General features: G+C 33.6%; 1 long non-coding RNA gene across 1 annotated transcript; it reads right to left on the bottom strand.

The window, feature by feature from the left end:
- Nucleotides 1-9,111: 9,111 nt before the first annotated feature.
- On the bottom strand, nucleotides 9,112-10,475 carry LOC107923684 (uncharacterized). The gene is made up of 2 exons (XR_001691603.2): nucleotides 9,938-10,475; nucleotides 9,112-9,480 (listed from the first exon to the last, which is right to left on the bottom strand). It is a non-coding gene; the product is annotated as an uncharacterized lncRNA (long non-coding RNA).
- Between the last annotated feature and the right edge of the window lie 8,717 nt (nucleotides 10,476-19,192).

The following is a 19,192-nucleotide window of genomic DNA, read 5'->3' as shown; positions in this document are numbered from 1 at the left end:
GCGAAACCTCATTGAGTTACTCTAAGAATTCAAAGATGTATTCGCATAGTCGTATCAAGATATGCCTGGGCTAAGTACTGATATCGTGGTACACTGGCTCTCCAAAAAGGAAGAACGCAAGCCAGTTTAACAGGATCTCCGAAAGATAAGGCTCAATGTTTTACTGAAGATTAAAGAAGAGGTCAAGAAGCAATTCGACGATAGTTTCCTACAAGTGATTAATTACTCAGAATGGGTAGCCAATATTGTCTCTGTCCCTAAGAAGATGGGAATGTACGAATGTGTATAGACTACAGAGATTTAAATAAGGTTAGCCCAAAAGACAATTTCTCATTACATTACATTGACGCCTTGGTGGACAACATGGCAAGTTACTCACTGTTCTCCTTCATGGATGGTTTCTCTAGATACAACCAGATTAAGAGGCATCATGAAGATATGTAAAATACGACATTCGTAACCATATAGAGAACATTTTGCTGCAAAGTGATTTCATTCGAACTGAAAAATGCGGGAGCTGTAACACCCCTTACCCGTGCCCAACGCCGGGACAGGATACGAGGCAGTACCGGACTTGATCACAAGCAATATACAAAACCAGACCATAAAATTTTGTTCCAATTAAATCCATTCATACATATGCAAATTGTCCCTTATATGGGCTTACGAGGCCCAAAACGTATATCGGGTATAGTTCGGAACTAAACCGAGAAATTTAGAAAACTTTGGGAAAACTTAGAAAATTTTCATGAAACAGAGTCACATTCCCATGTGGGTAGGCCGTGTGGTCACACACGCCTGTGTGCCTTGGGACACGCTCGTGTCTTCAGCCCGTGTAACTCTCTGTTTATGACATAATCAAAATAATTAGGTGCACACGGCCTAGGCCAAGTTACATGCTCGTGTGCTTAGGTCGTGTGGAGAATTAAATTCCAAAAATTAAGTGCAGACTTCACACAGCCTGGGCACACGCCCATGTCCTGCGGTCGTGTCCTTCATACAGCTAAGACACACGGCTGTGTCTCTACTCGTGTGTCTACTACATAGTATTCTGTTTTACCTAATTAAGGTGCAGGGGACACACGACCGGACCAGATGCCCATGGGGCAGACCGTGTGTCACATACGGCCTAGACACACGCCCGTATGTTTATCTGTGTGGACAACTTTGAGGCTATTTTCCAAGCCAATTGCCACCCTTATTTACACAAACACCTACATGAATTCAAAGGCAATTAAACATGGCATAATTGAGCACTTAAACTTACTTAAATAAGACATGATCATGATCATTTCATCTTTACTAAAACATGCATAAGACTTCATACTTGGTAAAACCAAATTTTATAAATTTGTATGCACTAAGTGATGTAGATTACTTTCATTTAACATACTTATGCCTTAGTTGTCATCATACCATTCACTCACAATTCCATCAACAAGACAATCATAGCCACAACAGATCTCATCACATACTCACAACAACCAACCACATCACAATTGCATAGGCGCATGGATGCATATATGAATAGGTTTACAACCCAATAATCAATATGAGCCACATCTCATGGCCTTATACAAAATGAATCAATATAATCATAAGCCAATACATTTGGCTAAACCAATATGACATATAACAAAAAAACCCAGTCCTTATACATGCCATACTAAAAATACTTAAATTTACTATACCCAAAAGATTAGTTTGATAGTGTGAATCGAACTCTGACGTCTTTCAATCCCTGAGCTAGCTTGGAATACTATAAGGAAATGAAAAAGAAAGGGGAGTAAGCATAAAGCTTAGTAAGTTTGCATGTAAATAATTAACAACATTAACCATACATTATTATACACATAACATAATGATATTTATCATAATGTCATCAAGTATCATAGTTAAATTTTAAGTCATGTCATTTGCATAATGTACAATAAGACTCATGATCATAATTCATTCATTCACATCTTATCGAGGTCTCATCAATTCATAATCTCAATATTTATAAGCTTTGTGTACGTACCTATACCCTTTCAACATGATCATACCTTGTCATATCTTTGACATAATCTTTGGATTACCTGTTGAACCACTTGGAATTACTAAAGGATACTCAGGAATTCTCATAAACGTAGTAGGATGCCGATGCCATATCCCAGATATGGTCTTACAAGGGATTACATATCGATGCCAATGCCATGTCCCAGACATGGTCTTACGTGGGATCGTAGATTGATGCCAATTCCATGTCCCAAACATGGTCTTACATGGGATCGTATATAACTCTAATGTCATGACATTTGTATCCTAACTATTCTTAAGGTTCAATCAGGGTTTCGAAATATCAAACTTCATCAAATTGTCACCGAGTCATCATTAATTAATTCCACAAAGACAATTACACAAAGCATGCAATATTAGAGCATTAAAAACATCATGGTGTAATGTTGCATTATTTACACACAAACTTACCTTGGTACCCAAAATATGGCTACTATTCGATTTAGTCCACAACCTTATTCTTTCCTCAGTTTAGGTCCGGACTCCATTTTTCTTTATCTATAATAGAAATTTTCACTAATTTAATTATCACATTGTTCAAAATAGTCCATAAATCATACTCTGGAAAAATTATAATTATTCCCCCGAATTTTTACATAATTACAAATTAGCCCCTAGGCTCGTAAAATGAAATGTGTTTATTTTCTTTGCTACCTAAGCCTAGCCGAACTTATACCATACTTATAACAGCCCATATTTTCTTTCAAATCAGATTTCTAACCACCTATTTATAACTTTTACAAAAAAGGTCATTTTTAGGTATTTTCATGAAAAACCACTTAGTAAAAATGTCTATCATGCATCAAACTTTCATATTCCTCCATTAAACACCAAAATACATGCATGTCACACATGGGTAAGTTTTTGAACATGAATCCTAGCTCAAAATAATAGTAGAAATAGCTAGATCATGCTTCAAAGATCTTAAAAACATAAAGAACATTAAAAACGGGGCTAGGGTGTACTTACAATCGAGTTTGAAAGGATGAACAAAACCCTAGCTATGGCTCATTGAGAATTTCGGCTAAGGATAGGAAGATGGACACAATTTTTAACTTATTTTTCCCTTTTTATTTTTTTATTAACAAAATGACAAAAATGCCCTTAAGGCATTTCTTTCAAATTTTTCCTATTCATACCCATTTTTGTCCATAAAAATAAAAATTGGGAAAATTTCTATTTAAGGACCTCTAATTAACAATCCATGACAATTTCATACTCAAAGCTTCTAGAACTCACATTTTGCAACATTTGCAATTTAGTCTTAAATGTCAAATTGGACACTTTTTCCATAAAATTTCTTCATGAAATTTTCACATAAACATGAAATTATATCATAGACCTCACAATAATCATAAATTAATTTTTTTACTTTAGATTTGTGGTCTCAAAACTACTGTTCTGACTAGACCCTAATTCAGGATGTTATAAGAGTGACATATCAAAGAGCCATGGTAACCCTGTTTCATGATATGATGCATAAGAAAATCGAAGTTTATGTCGATGATATGATCGTAAAATCCCAAACAGAAGAAGAGTATATACAAGTACTGAGGAAATTATTTTTGAGGTTGAAAAAATTTCAGCTAAAGCTCAATCTAGCAAAATGTACCTTCGGGGGGCCAGGTTGGGAAAATTGTTAGGTTTCGTAGTCAACAAAAAGGGATAAAGATTGACCTAGATAAAGTCAGGGCTATACAGGAGTTGCCTCCGTTGCGCACTTAAAAAGAGGTTCGAGGTTTCTTAGGGAGAATAAATTACATCGCCCAGTTCATTTCACAACTAATTGAGAAATGTGACCCCATATTCCTTCTCCTTAAGAAACATAATTTAGGTGCATGGGACGAAGAATGCCAAAAAAATTTTGACAATGTCAAACATTACCTGTCTAATGCTCCAGTATTGATGCCACTCAGTCTAGATAAGCCAATGATATTGTACTTGACCGTATATGGGAAATCTATGGGATGCGTGCTGGGCCAACATGATGAGTCAGGAAGGAAAGAAAGATCGATATACTACCTCATTAAGAAGTTCACTGAATGTGAAACAAGATACTCGTCAATTGAGAAGTTGTGTTGCGCCTTAATTTGGACAACCCGAAGACTGAGACAATATATGTTGTACCATACAACCTGGCTAATCTAAAAAATGAACCCTCTAAAGTACATAATGGAGTCGACTGCTCTAAACGGAAAGATGGCCCGACAAAAAATTCTTCTTTCCGAATTTGATATAGTCTATGCAAACTAAAAGACAGTAAAAGGGAGTGCCATAGCGGATTTCTAGCCAGTAGAGCTCTAGAAGATTACGAGCCTTTGAACTTTGATTTTCCAAACGAAGATCTGATGTATGTTGCGACTACCGAAGAAGGTGAAGAACATCTTTGGAAACTAAATTTTGATGGGGCTTCAAACACTATGGGTAACAGAATTAGGGCAGTCCTGGTATCTCCAAATGAAGGTCATTATCTCTTTACTAGTAAATTAGATTTTGATTGAACAAACAATATTGCAGAATACGAAGCATGCATCATGGGTATCCATGTAGGTATAGAATGCAAGATCAAAGTCCTGGAGGTATGTGGGGATTATGCACTAGTGATCTACCAGCTCAAAGGTGAATGAGAGACAAGAGATCCCAAGTTGATAGAGTATATAAAACCGGTCCTAGAGTTAATTAAAGAGTTTGATGACATTACATTTTGCTACCTCCCATGAGATAAAAATAAGATGGCTGATGATTTGGCTACCTTAGCTTTCATGGTTAAAGTGTACATACAAAAGGATGTAAAACCTATCCAGATGAGTATTTATGAGGCTCCAGCTTATTGTTACAATATCGAGGAAGAAGAAAAGAATGATTACCCCTGGTACCATGATATACTACAATACGTGAAGAACTGTGAATACCCTGATCAAGTAACTGAGAATGATAAAAGGACATTGGGAAGACTAGCCAATGACTACGTCTTAAATGGGGAGATCTTATACAAAATAAGAAAGGACTAGGTGCTACTAAGATGTGTGGATGCTGTTGAGGCTAAGAAAATCTTGGAAGAAGTTCATAAGGATGTCTGCGGAACACATGCTAATGGTTTTACAATGGCCAGGTGAATAATGAGGTTTGGATATTATTGGTTCACCATGAAAATAGATTGTATTAGTTATGCCAAGAGATGTCATAAATGCTAAATTTATAGAGACAAAATTCATGTGCCTTCGTCACCACTTCATGTTATGACTTCTCTATGGCCTTTCTCTATGTGGGGCATGGATGTCATTGGGTTGATCTCGCCAAAAGCTTTCAATAAGCATCAATTTATCTTTGAAGTCATTGATTACTTCATCAAGTGGGCAGAGGCCGCTTCAAATGCCAATGTCACGAAGTCAGTAGTCAGCAAATTCTTAAAAAAAGAAATTATATGTCGGTATGGAATGTTAGAAAGAATTATATTTGGCAATGTACTAAATTTGAACAACAGCACGATAGCGGAGGTCTGTAGTCAATTCAAGATCAAACACCACAACTCGTCCTCATTTCGCCTAAACATGAATGGTACGGTGGAGACAGCTAATATAAATATTAAGAAGATCATGGGGAAAACGATTGAGACTTATAAAAATTGATATGAGAAGCTATCATTTGCCCTTTATTCTTATCAAACGTTTGTCAGAACCTCCACCGGGGCAACCCCTTTCTCATTGGTTTATGGAATGAAGGTGGTTTTGCCTATTGAAGTTGAGATTCCTTCTCTCCGAGTTTTGTCAGAGTTGAAGTTAGATGAAGTAGAATGGATCCAATCTCGATATGATCAGTTGAACTTGATTGAAGAGAAGAGGCTGAAAGCTATACGTCATGGTCAAATGTACCAAAAATGAATAATGCGAGCTTATGACAAAAAGGTTCGCCCCAGAGAATTCCATGAGGGGGACCTGGTATTGAAAAAGATCTTTTTCATACAAGAAGACTTTAGAGGAAAGTGGATGCCAAACTGAGAAGAACTTTATATGGTAAAGAATGCTTTTTCTGGAGGAGCTCTAATTTTGACTGGGATGAATGGCAAAAACTTGCCTAATCATGTGAATTTAGATTCAGTTAAGAAATACTTCACCTAAAAAAAAGAGGAGAGGCCAAGATGAAAACTCTTTGAGACCAAAAGGGTTTTAAGTTGAAAACTAGGAAAAGAGCAGCTCAAATTCAGATTGAAGATTGAACATGTGATAGTCGGGCTTTCTTGAAGGAAGAACGTTACATCTTCGGTATCAAAAGAGTACTTTAGATATCCTAAATACATATCAAGCTCAAAAAGGTCCTCAAGAAATTTGTGCAGAGAAGCTCATGCTGCGATATTTGGGGCACCTATTTTGTCTTACTTATTTTGTATTTTAACAATGTTTGCTATTTTGATTAATCTATTCATTTCGAGCTCTGCTCCCAATAAATTTCAATCTTGTCTATTGTTACAATCTTTTTCAAGCATTTTTACATTGAAATAACGATTAATGGACTAATAATATTTAAATAAAAGGATTTCCGCATATTGCTCTGAAAGGTTTTCTAAATAGTATGAGGACCTGAAGCGGGACCAATAGTCAGAACTAACCAAATCTAAGGGTTAGAAAATATTTGGGAACGAATAGTGTAATTTGTGATTACTTCTTGTGGTTTCTTATCAAAGAAACCAATTGAACAAGAAGGCAGGGTAATACGTGAGTAATAGAACCTTGATAAACAACGAGCAATGCTAGCCTAAGCATTAAAAGGGGGATCATTCTCGAAAAATGACATTTTTCATTCATGCAATAGGAGCATTTAATTTATTCTGATTATAACATCCTAATTGCTTGGCATAGATAGGCCCATGAAATGGATTCTACAGGTCATGTTCCCCAGAGAACGGTGTAACAGATCAGTGAAACCACAAATCCTATACCCCTAAAGTTGCAATGGGACAGATTGAGGTCACATGGCGAATCTTATCTCCCTGTGGAACAAAGTAAAGCCACAAATTTTATCTCTCTGAAGTTGCAGGGTAATAGATTGAAGATACAAATCTCATCTCCCTAAAGTTGAAGTGGAGTAGATTGAAGATGCGAATCTTATTTTCCTGAAGTTGCAGTAGAACATATTGAAGCTACAAGTTACAAATCTTATCTCCCTGAAGTTGCAGTGGAGGAGATAGAAGATGCGAATCTTATCTCCCTGATGTTGTAGTGGAAAAGATTGAAGCTACAAGTTACAAATCTTATCTCCCTGAAGTTGCAGTGGAGCATATTGAAGATACGAATCTTATTTCCCTGAAGTTGTAGTGGAATATATTAAAGCTACGAGTTACGAATCTTATCTCTTGGAAGTTGCAGTGGAGCAGATTGAAGTTACTAATCTTATCTCCCTAAAGTTACAGTAGAGTAGATTAAAGCGACAAACCCTGTACCTCTAAAGTTGCAGTGGGTTAGAATGAAGTTACTTGGAAAAGAGAAACACCAAAGAAGTTGAGATTCGGCAAGACCAGGCAAAATTAACCCTTCTTAAGGTCTTTGCTCCATTTCCATTACATGTCAATGAGTAAAGAGAGGCAGCTGTAATAGGTCATTTTTCCTCGGGCCCAGACCAAGCCAAATAAAAAAAATTAATAGTCCAATTACAAAAAAAGGGAGGCCCAAATGGCCCAAACCAAAAACAAAAGGCCCAGTGGCCCAAATTATTTTACAGAAGCGCCTCACTCCCATTTTTGAGTGCTCACTGCCCGAAGCTCTTTGTCCCAAGACTGACACGTCTTGGCCTCCATTTCACCAAAAGAGTAAAGGGCCTGCCTCTCCTCTCTGTTGACTTCGTCACCTACAAGAAAAGAGAAAGAAAAAAGACAAAAACAAAACAGTGGCAAGAACAGTAGCATAGATAGCACGAAATAATAGAGGAAATACAAAAGAACAATAACAAACAGTGTAACTCATGGCTATAAGGGTCAATACCCTAGTTTTAATTGGTTACAGAGAAATATACACACACACACACAAAAAGAGAAAACAATCAAAAGATGAAAAACATTAACAAAGGTGATTCCTTTTTTATTTTTGTTTTATTTAAAAAATAAAATAAAAGTAAAAAATGTTTCTCACCTAGATCGCTTCGTCTACTCTGTCATCAAAGACCTTCTCCGACATCGAAAATGGCTAGGTGAAGGGTCAAAGATTTCTTTTTTTTTTTTTGGTTTTTTTCAAATTCAGGCCAAAAAAGGCTAAAAGGAGCTTTCTTATTCTTGCTAGCCACCGTCGCTGATGACCTGTGGCCATGACGAGCTGCCGACGGCCTCCATGGTCGGATTCTGGATTATACCCACGGAGAAAAAGTGAGAAAGGATAATTTTTAAAAAAAATGCTATTGAAATGTTTTTTTGTTCTATTTTTTTATTTATATAAGGTCCTGTACGACGTCGTTTTGCGCCAAAGCTTTAGGCGCCAAAACGGTTTCGTTTTAAAAATAACCTCATTCCCAGACTCGAGATTTTAGGATTCGCATGTTTTCGCGATGAAGGTCTAATTACCATTCTGGTCCTTCCGCTTTTTACACCTTTTTCAATACATTCCTATTTCTATTTTTGTCTTTTTAAATTTATCCCGTTTAATTTCAATTTCCTTTATTTTGGTCCCTTCAAACGATGCACATAAGGAAGTCTAAGATATTTTCCCTTTCAACCCTTATTTTTCTTAGCGTGTTGCACCTTAGTCCTTTGTTTAGGAATATTTTTCTATTCAATCCCTAACCTTTTTTAGTGTGTTACATTCTAGCCTTCGTTAGTCTATTTACTTATTTTTATAATTTATGCCCTTAATTTTATTTTAATTCCAATTGAATCCTTTATTTATTTAATTTCAACTTTTCATTTTTATTATTTTATTTATTATTTCTTTGCCCTTATTTTACTTTCATAATGTTTACATTTCCAGCTTATTACGCATTATTCGTTAATGTTAATAATAATAATATTATTATTATTGTAGTTAACCAATTTTGCCCGGGCCTATTTGCAAATAAATAAACCCAAATAAATAGTCCAAAAAGTCCATTTACAAACACCTAACCCAATTAAACAAATAACCCAAAACCCTTTACATAAAATTAAAACCCAATTCCAATAAACCCATTTTCTAACCAAATACCCCAAAATTCTTTAGCCCTAATTACATAATGTTTGACCCAAATTCTAAATTTCCAAAGCCCAATAAAAATTAACTCACGTCCTAAATCTAGCCCAAAAACAGAGGCCCAATATACCCAAAAATTAAATTTGTCTCAGCATCCTGAGAATGCTAGAAGCTTCTGGAGTAAGCCAGAATGGCACCAGAAGGTCAGCCTCTCGTAAAAATTTTTGACGTTTAGTCTCCCCGTCACCAAGGTCGCTCCTCTGTACGGCCGTTCCTGCAAGAGAACACACGAGAAGAAATGGAATAACAGAAATGGGCAGATGACAGCAAGAAAATATACTATTTTTTTCGCTATTTTTCTGTAATTTCGGCTATAAAAAGGCCTCATTTTGTACTCCAGAAATTTTACACACACACATTACACTCAATATACGCATGCACATTAGATATTCAAAATCTAGCTCAAAAATTCGAAAGGTGAATCCCAAATTTTTTTTTTCCTTTCTATATTTTCTTTGATTGATTCGCAGATGTAGCACGAATAATAAAAGGGAGAAATCTAAATCGACGCCGATGAAAAGCCCCAAACATCTCAGATATACATAGATGTGGGCGAGGGTCGAGTGAGATTAAAGTTTTGTTTGAATATATGTGAAATTTATTTCACTTTGTTTTAAAAAAAAACAGTATAAGATTCACATTTTTTTTGTAAAAAAAAGGAGTGAGGTTACCTGATTTTTGGAAACGCAACCCTTGTTGGCTAGATCTGGACCTTATCCGCACCACTGGCCATCAAACTGATGGATGTTCATGGCTGCGTGATGAAATGAACCCACACAGAGCAAGGGTTTTGTTTTTTTTTTTGCATCTGCTTTGAGAAGGAAAGAATGGAAATAGGGTTTTAACATTAAAAGCGAAACGGTGTCGCACAGGAGCGGAAAGGTCCGCGCGCTTACCCGCCTGGAGCCCCGGATTTGCGCCTTTGCGCCTCAAAGGGATTATTTATGCGGCAGGTCCCTTTTCTTTGCGCTGCGTTCTGATCCGCTCCCTTCTGCGTCTGATTTGTTTTATGTTCTTTTTTAATTGATTCCAAAAATTTAGATGGCTTTGCATTTTAATCCATGTCTCCATGCAGTGTTTCAGGATCGGGAATAATTGCAATATTAATCCCTGTGAATTCACGTATATTAAACATGGATCCTTTTATTATTTGAGACATATTTTCGTTATAAAGTATTCTTTTTATTTCTACTTTGATTTTTATAATTTATTAAATTTCGGTTATAGTTTTGGATTTGATTTATTTATTTATATGTTTTGAGTTACTTTATTAATATGTAAATATTTATTTATTTTTATTTTTTTTCATTTATATTATTTGCAATGTTCATATTAATTGTTTCATTTGTTATTGGTTATTTATTTGTTGTAATTTGTGGTAATTGAATTTTCACATTGCTGTACATTATTTTTTGTAATGTTCTATGTGTTATTATACATGTATATACCTCATAATAATTGGTTTTATTCCATGAATATTATTAACAATTAATTATTATACATTTATTGAACTATTTTTTTGGTCCACATGATATATATGTATTTGTTTTTTAAAATGAAATCACATGTTATATACATTAGTTAAATTTTAACTTTACATATACAAAAATTATTGGTATATATAATTTAAATACATTTTTAAACATTGGTATTTTTATACATATAATTTCTTTTAGATTTATTCACATATATTTCTTATTCAAAAGGAAAATCTCACATATTTTGTATTTATATTTAGTTTGCACCTATTATTAAAGCTTTGATATCTTTATATATATAGATTTTAATAAACTTGTAATTAATTGTATTTTTTTATTATGTATATAATTTATAATAAAATTAAGTTAACCTTATAATTCATATTTTAATCAAAGGATATTTTGACATATAATTATTTCTAACATTTTTTCACATGTACATGTCATATTTTAAATTATTTTTACTATGGTATATGTTATTATCTTCATATAACTTTATGTAAATATTTTTCTATATATATATATTAAATCATTTATGTGTATAATATTTTTAAGAACCCTTTCAAATCATATAATTTACTGTATTTCATATTATCTTTATGTTTTTTTCATATATATATTTTGTTACTTATACAACTTATATATTTACTTCATTTTTTTTATACATTATTTTTTTATCAGTAATTATACTCAATGTTTATTTGTATATAAAGGTTTCATAAACTTACTTTGTATATTATTCCTTCATATTTAATACATTATTTAAATTATCTTGTGAATTATTAATTTTTGAATAAATTTGAGTTTTAAATATTTTGTGCATAATTTGATTTGAACTTTGAAATTTATAATAACTATTTCAATAAACATATATCCCAAGTTTTATGCAAATGTGTCAACTTATATATATTATATGACCATTAATTCTTCGTTTTGTTTCATACATATTTTTGTACATCATTTTATTTTGTGTTATGACCATGTATATTAGTTTCTATTATTTATTATCCATGTTTAAAGAATTTTTTTTGTTACATTATACCTAGAATGATTGTTAGACATATTAAGCAAGGTTTATTATATTTTGAGTATATTATTTCATATTTATTATTTTTTTATAATGCATTAAATATTTCATCAATTTTAAAATGAATAAACATGTTTTTTTAAGCAAATTTCGAAATTTCAATTATTTAAAGTTTTTAAAATAAGGCAATATCTAATATTTGGGGAATTCGGAAAAATTGTACTCAATCGTACTGGGTATGACTTTTCCGATGAACCAAATATTTAGATAACCTTTTATACTTTTAATGTATAAGTTTTTAAAAAATTCAAAAATCGATCGTATCTTAAAGGTATAAGAGATCGTATCCAACCGTACTGGGTATGAAACCGCATATCTTCGGAATGAGAAATTTTTGATAGCAAATTTGAGTTATTAAAACATTTTTATATACTTCGAAAAATATTTTAAAAAAAACTTTTGATCTAAGGACAGCATCAAATCAATTTGGTACCAGTTTTTGGGCGTAATGAGGGTGCTAACCCTTCCTCATGCGTAATCGACTCCCGAACCCGTTTTCTTTATTTCTCCTAAACCAAATTTATTTCCCATTAAATAAAACGTTTTAATAGGTGGTCCAATCACACCTAAATCAAGAGGTTGGTGGCGACTCCACATTTTGGTTTTCAAAAGTCGATCCCATTGTTTTCAAAATAAAAAAAAAGTTTCGACAACTTGGCGACTCTACTGGGGAGTGAGCAAAAAGAGTCAGACCATAAAATTGATTATTTGCCATCCTTTTGTCAGAGAATTGAGAATTTGTTTTGAAGATCATGATTCTTTTAATTGCATTTGTTTGCATAATTGTTTTGTTTCTAGATTTGTTTAATAAATATGGCATTACATTGCATGACCGTTGTGGTTATACCTATTAAGTGGGAGTAAGAAACTATGCTTTCGTGAGGTTTTCACCTCCGTATGGCTAGTGGATTGCTTCCGGTTCATCTTTGTTCATCATAGCCTAAAGTTAGAGAAGAGAAAGGAGAGGAGAAAGCTCTTGAATATTCGGTCACTTGGGGAAGAAAATTGAAGGTAAGTTCATGGTAGTTTGCTTCTATCTTGATGTTCATGAGTTTTTCTTGATTCTACCTTAACTCTTGAAGCATATTTTGGTTTTTGGTTGTGTTGTCAGCATTTGGTTATGAATTAAAATGAAGGAAATGGTTGTTATTTCATGTTCTTTTGATGAAAAATGGAAGATAGGTGAAGTTGAGCCAAACAAATGAGCATGCATGTGCCTTAGATGCTAAGGGGAAAAATTGGCTAACATGTTGTGCTTTAAAATGATGAAATGGATACTATACTTAAGTAAATTCATAGATATGTGATGATTGATTGGTGATATACATGTTTAAATAACATGCATGCAAGTTATGTGTGAAAGAGTGATTTGGTAATAAATCTGCTTGGGACAGCAGCAGTAATGTGACTTTGGAAAATCACCATAAATTGTGAGAGATGAGTTAGAAGGTGAATAAATTATGTAATTAAAGCTTAATGAGTCTAGTTTCAAATGAAATAAACGAGAACATATTTTGAATTCTGTACAATGAGAAATTTGATTCGTAATGAAGAGTGGTCAGATTAGTCAAACAGTGAAACATGGGAAACTTTAAGAAAAATCTGGTATTTATTGGCCAAACCAAAAATTCTGAAAATTTTATGGATATAAGATATATGAGTCTATTTTTAGGGAAAATTAACGGCACTTGATTTGGAGTTTCGTAGCTCCAGTTATAAATGATTTAGTGACTGTTGCTCAGGAAGACAACTTGCAGTGAAATTATGATTATGTGGTAAACATTGACAAAAATTTGTTAATGAGTTGCTTATTGATTTCTTATAAGCTTACTATGATCTGTAGGTGTGGTTGGCCGAATATTGTAAGGGGTTAATACGTAGTTTGTATTTGAATAGTTAGATTAACGTGTTAGTAATCCAATTGTAGGCGGTTCGTGTGTGGATCTCGTCAGCATATCGTCGCAAACAGGTGTGTAGCTAACACCCTCTTTCTTAGTCTGGATCGGCAAAAGTCGAAAAGCCAAAATGCCGAAAACCGGTATTTTGTAGATTTGCGAGTGTGCGAATGCTCGTGAGGTAAATCGATTAATGTTTTGGTAAGCTGCAAAATTTGGACTGCAAAGTGCATGATTTCTGTACCCTCGATATTTTTGGGCTTAATGGGCCAAAATTGGAATGATGGGCCAACGGGCCCAATTCGGTAAGAACCCTCGGTACGTGATTCTGTTAGTACGTGAAAAGTAGGAATATGCATGAAAAACCCTAAAATAGATAAATTACTGAAATACCTTTAAAAGTGGAAAATTTACAGCTTTACTCCTAGTAGATAAATTATCGAAATACCCCTAGGGTTAAATTGACCTAAATGCATGTTTGACTGTTGTTATTTACTGCATGCCATGTTTTTATTATCTGATGCATGGGATTGGGATATTGACGGAGGAAGTACTGAAAGTGGCTTGTCCACGTACTGGAGGCTTTGCCTCAATTTACTGTTAACTGAGCAGCAAGGCTGCAACTGTGGAGTGTTGGGCTGGGTGGGTTGACCTATTCCCCACATGGAGTGTAGGGCTGGTACGGGTGGAGTGTAGTGGTTGGTGGGTTGAGTAGTCTCCCCAAATGGGCTTGCATATGTTATTGATGTTGCATGTATTTTGAAATGGGCCTATGGGCCATACTGTTATCTGAATAAGGGGCTAAGGCCCAATTTATTGTAATCTGAAAAGGGCTCTGGTCCAGTACCACTGTTACCTGAATGGGCTTAGGCCCAATAGGCTTGAGCTGACTTGGGCTTTGAATGGGTTTTCCTTACACACTGAGTTTCCCCAAACTCACCCATTTTATTTTCATCCACGCAGGAAATCCCCAACCATAGTGGGCTTGGAGCTGTGAGGGAATTCGGAGTGGCCACTCGTTCTGAAAGTTTGATTTTCTTCTGGTCAACTGGACATCCTTTTATTTACGTTTGAAGTTTTGGGTTTTTAAATGTAATAAGGCCGCTTAATTATTTTTGATGGTTTTAATATGTATTACTAAGATAGGTATTACTTATTTTAACTGTTGAAATTGGATAGCTTTAGGGCGCGTTTTCAAAAAAAAAACAACAATTGATTTCAAAATAACACGACAACAAGCAAAGCTTCCGCAATGAAAGTATTTTCCAAAATTAATCACTTTCCCTAAAAATGACTCAATCAAATCGGTTTCCTAGAAATATACATGACGTTAAGGTGTGGCAATGGCGGTGTGCATGTCTAGGATTGGATCCGAAGGGAGCTTGGTACTTAAGTAGTCCGATAGACTCACCTCCTCTTTTCCGGTTTCCTACCTGGTGCACAGCTTCCATTCACTTTAACCTATAATGAAATTATCTTTTAAAACACTAAGTAGGTTTTTCTGGATCAACAATATAAAATGTTTTGAATGCTTCGATGTGGCATGTCGGATCCGACCATAACGTCTGGGCCGGGTTTGGGGTGCTACATAAATTGTTATTTATTTATTTATTTTATCATCATTATAGTGTATTATCATCATTCAATAGCTTAGTATTTTCATTTTATTGATTTATTCACTTGTTATGTCATCTATTTTTTACCCGTTATTATATATTGGGGTAATATTTGTGCCCAGTGTTACATTTAAATATATTTGTCCATTTTTATACCATACCCGAATAAACTAAATATATACCATTTTAAGTGTTATGTTAATTTTTACTTGATGCATAAAAAGAAATTTTTAAAATTAAGATAATGTTCCGTGTTTGGAGATTCGAAAGGTCGTGTCCTAATTTACAGGGTTCGACTTCCTCTTTGAACCAAGATAACCGAACATTCCTTTTAAAATTTAAACACATGTGTAATACCCCTACCCGTATTTATTGCCGGAATAGGGTACGAGGCATTACCGGAGTTTACGAATTAATTTTTTTTATATTCAATATAGCCCTTTTATAAATATCTAACCTTCCCTGTAATATTAAATCGAGACCAATCCACATCAACCAAATCAATTCAACATATTTTCATGATAGATTCATGCATTTATATAAGATAACGTCATCACATATCTATAATCAGGTTTGTTAACCATACTAATGGCTAACTTTACATTCATTTCACGTTAACATTTACTTTGTTAGCTTATACATGCCATTGATTTCCAAAATAAAGTTTCTTTATATACCGAAATCCTGAGGTTGACAGTGTGATGTGTCTCCGACCAAATCCGACCTCTGAGCTCTTAACACTACAAAACAGGGAAAAAGGAAACAGGGTAAGCACTTTGTCCTTAGTAAGCTCATGTAACAAGAATTATACTTACCTAATATTTTCAATACAATATAATAAACATTCATATATCCATTCAATGCATTATTGCCCTAACATACACAAACTCAACATTCAAGTTAGTACAATAATTTTCATGTATCAATAATATATATACCATGATTGATGAGCTCGTCAATACCATGATTTCCATTTCCTTGTTATTTTTCCATATTTATCCCGTTGAATTTATCGGAATTTCGATGGATTTTCAGAGGTACACATTTAGTGTACAATTCCGGGTCCGTCAATTCATATTCATGTGCGCACATATCCATTTCAGAGAGCACACTCCCGCGAACCTCAACCTTGCAGCGGGATTACCAGTCCAGGCTAAATCCCCTGCAATATAAACTCATAGAGTATTGTCGGGATTACCAGTCCAGGCTAAATCCCCTGCAACGACAATTACTCTAATGAGCTTGGATCTGAATTACCAGTCCAGGCTAAATTCAGACCCTAATTCGGATTATCCATCCGGGCTAAATCCATTTTACACATATTCTTCGGCAGGGCTATATCAAGATAGGATCACCCGTCCGGGCTAGATCCTTTTTACCGTCAATTCCTTTTCAGAGATCTATCAAATTTTCCTTTCATTCAACCGGGATTTCTTCCCATTTTATCAAATATATCAATGTTTCATTAATTTTCATACAATGAACATTCAAATCATATTCACATAAATAACATACAATCTCAAGCATTTAAGAATATAATTCAAGTTACACGAACTTACATTGATACTTGTTTGTAAACAGTAAAAATCTACCAATCCCGAACTTTTTCCTTTCCTCGATCTAGCTTCGTATTTGAATCTTCTGGATCTAAATAAATAAATTTAATTATCAATTTAATACATTTCATGTTCATATGCAACATTCTCTATAATTCAACTATTATTTATAGTTCATTCAAAGCTATCTACTTGAGTCATAGTCACTAAATTATTTATAAATTGAGCTACGGAACTCCAAATTAAGATATGTTAATTTTCTCTGAAACTAGACTCATATATATTTTTACCATAAAATTTTCAGAAGTTTTGGTTTATCCAATCAGTACATTTTATTCTTCAAAGTCACCCCTGTTCTGTTGTCTAACAGTTCTGACCCTTCTTCACTAAAAATAAATTATCTCTTTATACAGAATTCAAATGATGTTATCGTTTGTTTTTATTAAAAATAGACTCATTCAGAATTCTATACATAAAAATTTAAGTCCCTAATTATTTTTATTAAATTTTTTATAATTTTTCAAAGTCAGAACAGGGGAACCCGAATTCATTCTGACCTTGTCTCACAAAATTCATTATATCTAAAAATTTACAAATCCATTGCTTACAATATTTCTTCTATGAGAAACTAGACTCAATAATATTTAATTCCATATTTTTTTAATCTTCTAATTCGATTCATACAATTTTTGGTGATTTTTCAAAGTTAGTCTACTGCTGCTGTCCAAACTGTTTTAGTGCAAACTGTTTATTACCATTTTCCCCCTAAGCTTTTAATAAATGATAATTTCGTCCCTACTCAATTAGCCTCTCAATTGAGCTGATTTTTCTCAATTAACATTGTATTCTATCACCTTAAACTAGTTTACAGCCTTTAGGAATCAGAATTTCAGCAATAGACTTTAATTCCAAACATTTTCACAATTAGGTCCTAAAAATCAATTTCCATTGAAATTGCCTAATAAAATCATCTCATAAACAAATTAAAGCTTTAATTTCATTCTATTTCATCATAAAATTACAGAACTCAACCATGGTGACTTTCAATTTCATCCATGAAATCAAAAACTAATGAATTTAATAGTAGGACCTAGTTGTAAGAGTCTTAGAAACACAAAAATTACAAGAAAAAGGCAAGGATTAACTCACTTGGTGCAAAAATTATGAAATAACAGCTTAGAGAACCCTCCTATGGCGTTTTTAGCTGCTGGAATTGAAGAGAAATGAAGAGAAATCTAGATATTTTCTATTTAGTCCTAGTTTTATTTAGTTAATTTTGCAATATTCTAATTTTACCCTTAATTTATCAATATTTCTGCTGATTTCATACCCTTGCCGTCCAGCCCAAATAACCTTTGGGTCTAATTGCCTTTTAAATCATTTCTCATTAGACTCTTAAGCTATTTAATCACTCTAGCAACTTTTACACCTATTACAATTTAGTCCTTTTCATTTAATTGAATACCCAAACATTAAAATTTCCTAACGAAATTTTAATACCACATTAGTAACATTTCATAAATATTTATAAAATTATTTTCGACTCGGTTTTACGAGATAGAGGTCCCGATACCTTATTTTACCCAATTTCTTCAATAATTTTTTTTTCTAACTAATTACTAAATCGATAAAATTTTCCTATCAATATTTTCATACGATTTTCCTATCATATCAATTTTCAAGCAAAAATATTGAAATAAATTTCTCTTTAAATCGGATCTATGATTACGAAACCATTGTTCCGATAACTTTGAATTTAGGCCATTACAACATGAGATTTAAATAGTAATTAAAATAATGAGTAAACTTATTTTCGAGGATTCCGGTAATCGTGTCTTAACTTACGGGATGTGACATTTTTTTACCTCGAGATAAGAGAGCCTTTTATAACGTTTTGATTTATTCAAGCGGTTTTAATTAAAGAATAACGTTATTGAAAGTGGGGGTTGCATTCTAAAATCTCTTCAACTTTTCAATTTTTGATACTAAAGACATCAAGTAATCAATTAGGTACCAATTTTGGGCATAACGAGGGTGCTAATCCTTCCTCATACGTTGCCGACTCCCGAACCCATTTTCTGGATTTTTGTAGACTGAAAAAATTGTTTTAATAAATCAAACTTTTTATTAAAACGATTAAATTACGAGGTGACCCAATCACATCTCCTAAGAGTGATTGGTGGCAACTTCATTTTTATTTTTTTTAAATAAAAAGTCGATTTCAAAAAAAGATTTCGACAGGCCCAAATATAAAATAATTAAAAATTTTAAAACTTGAATTAATTCTATTCAAA

The sequence above is a fragment of the Gossypium hirsutum genome, chromosome A12, assembly GCF_007990345.1.
Source record: "Gossypium hirsutum isolate 1008001.06 chromosome A12, Gossypium_hirsutum_v2.1, whole genome shotgun sequence".
In the NCBI taxonomy this organism is placed as follows: Eukaryota; Viridiplantae; Streptophyta; class Magnoliopsida; order Malvales; family Malvaceae; genus Gossypium; species Gossypium hirsutum.
The sequence above is the reverse complement of the archived record's forward strand: the minus strand, read 5'-3'. Positions and strand labels throughout refer to the sequence as shown.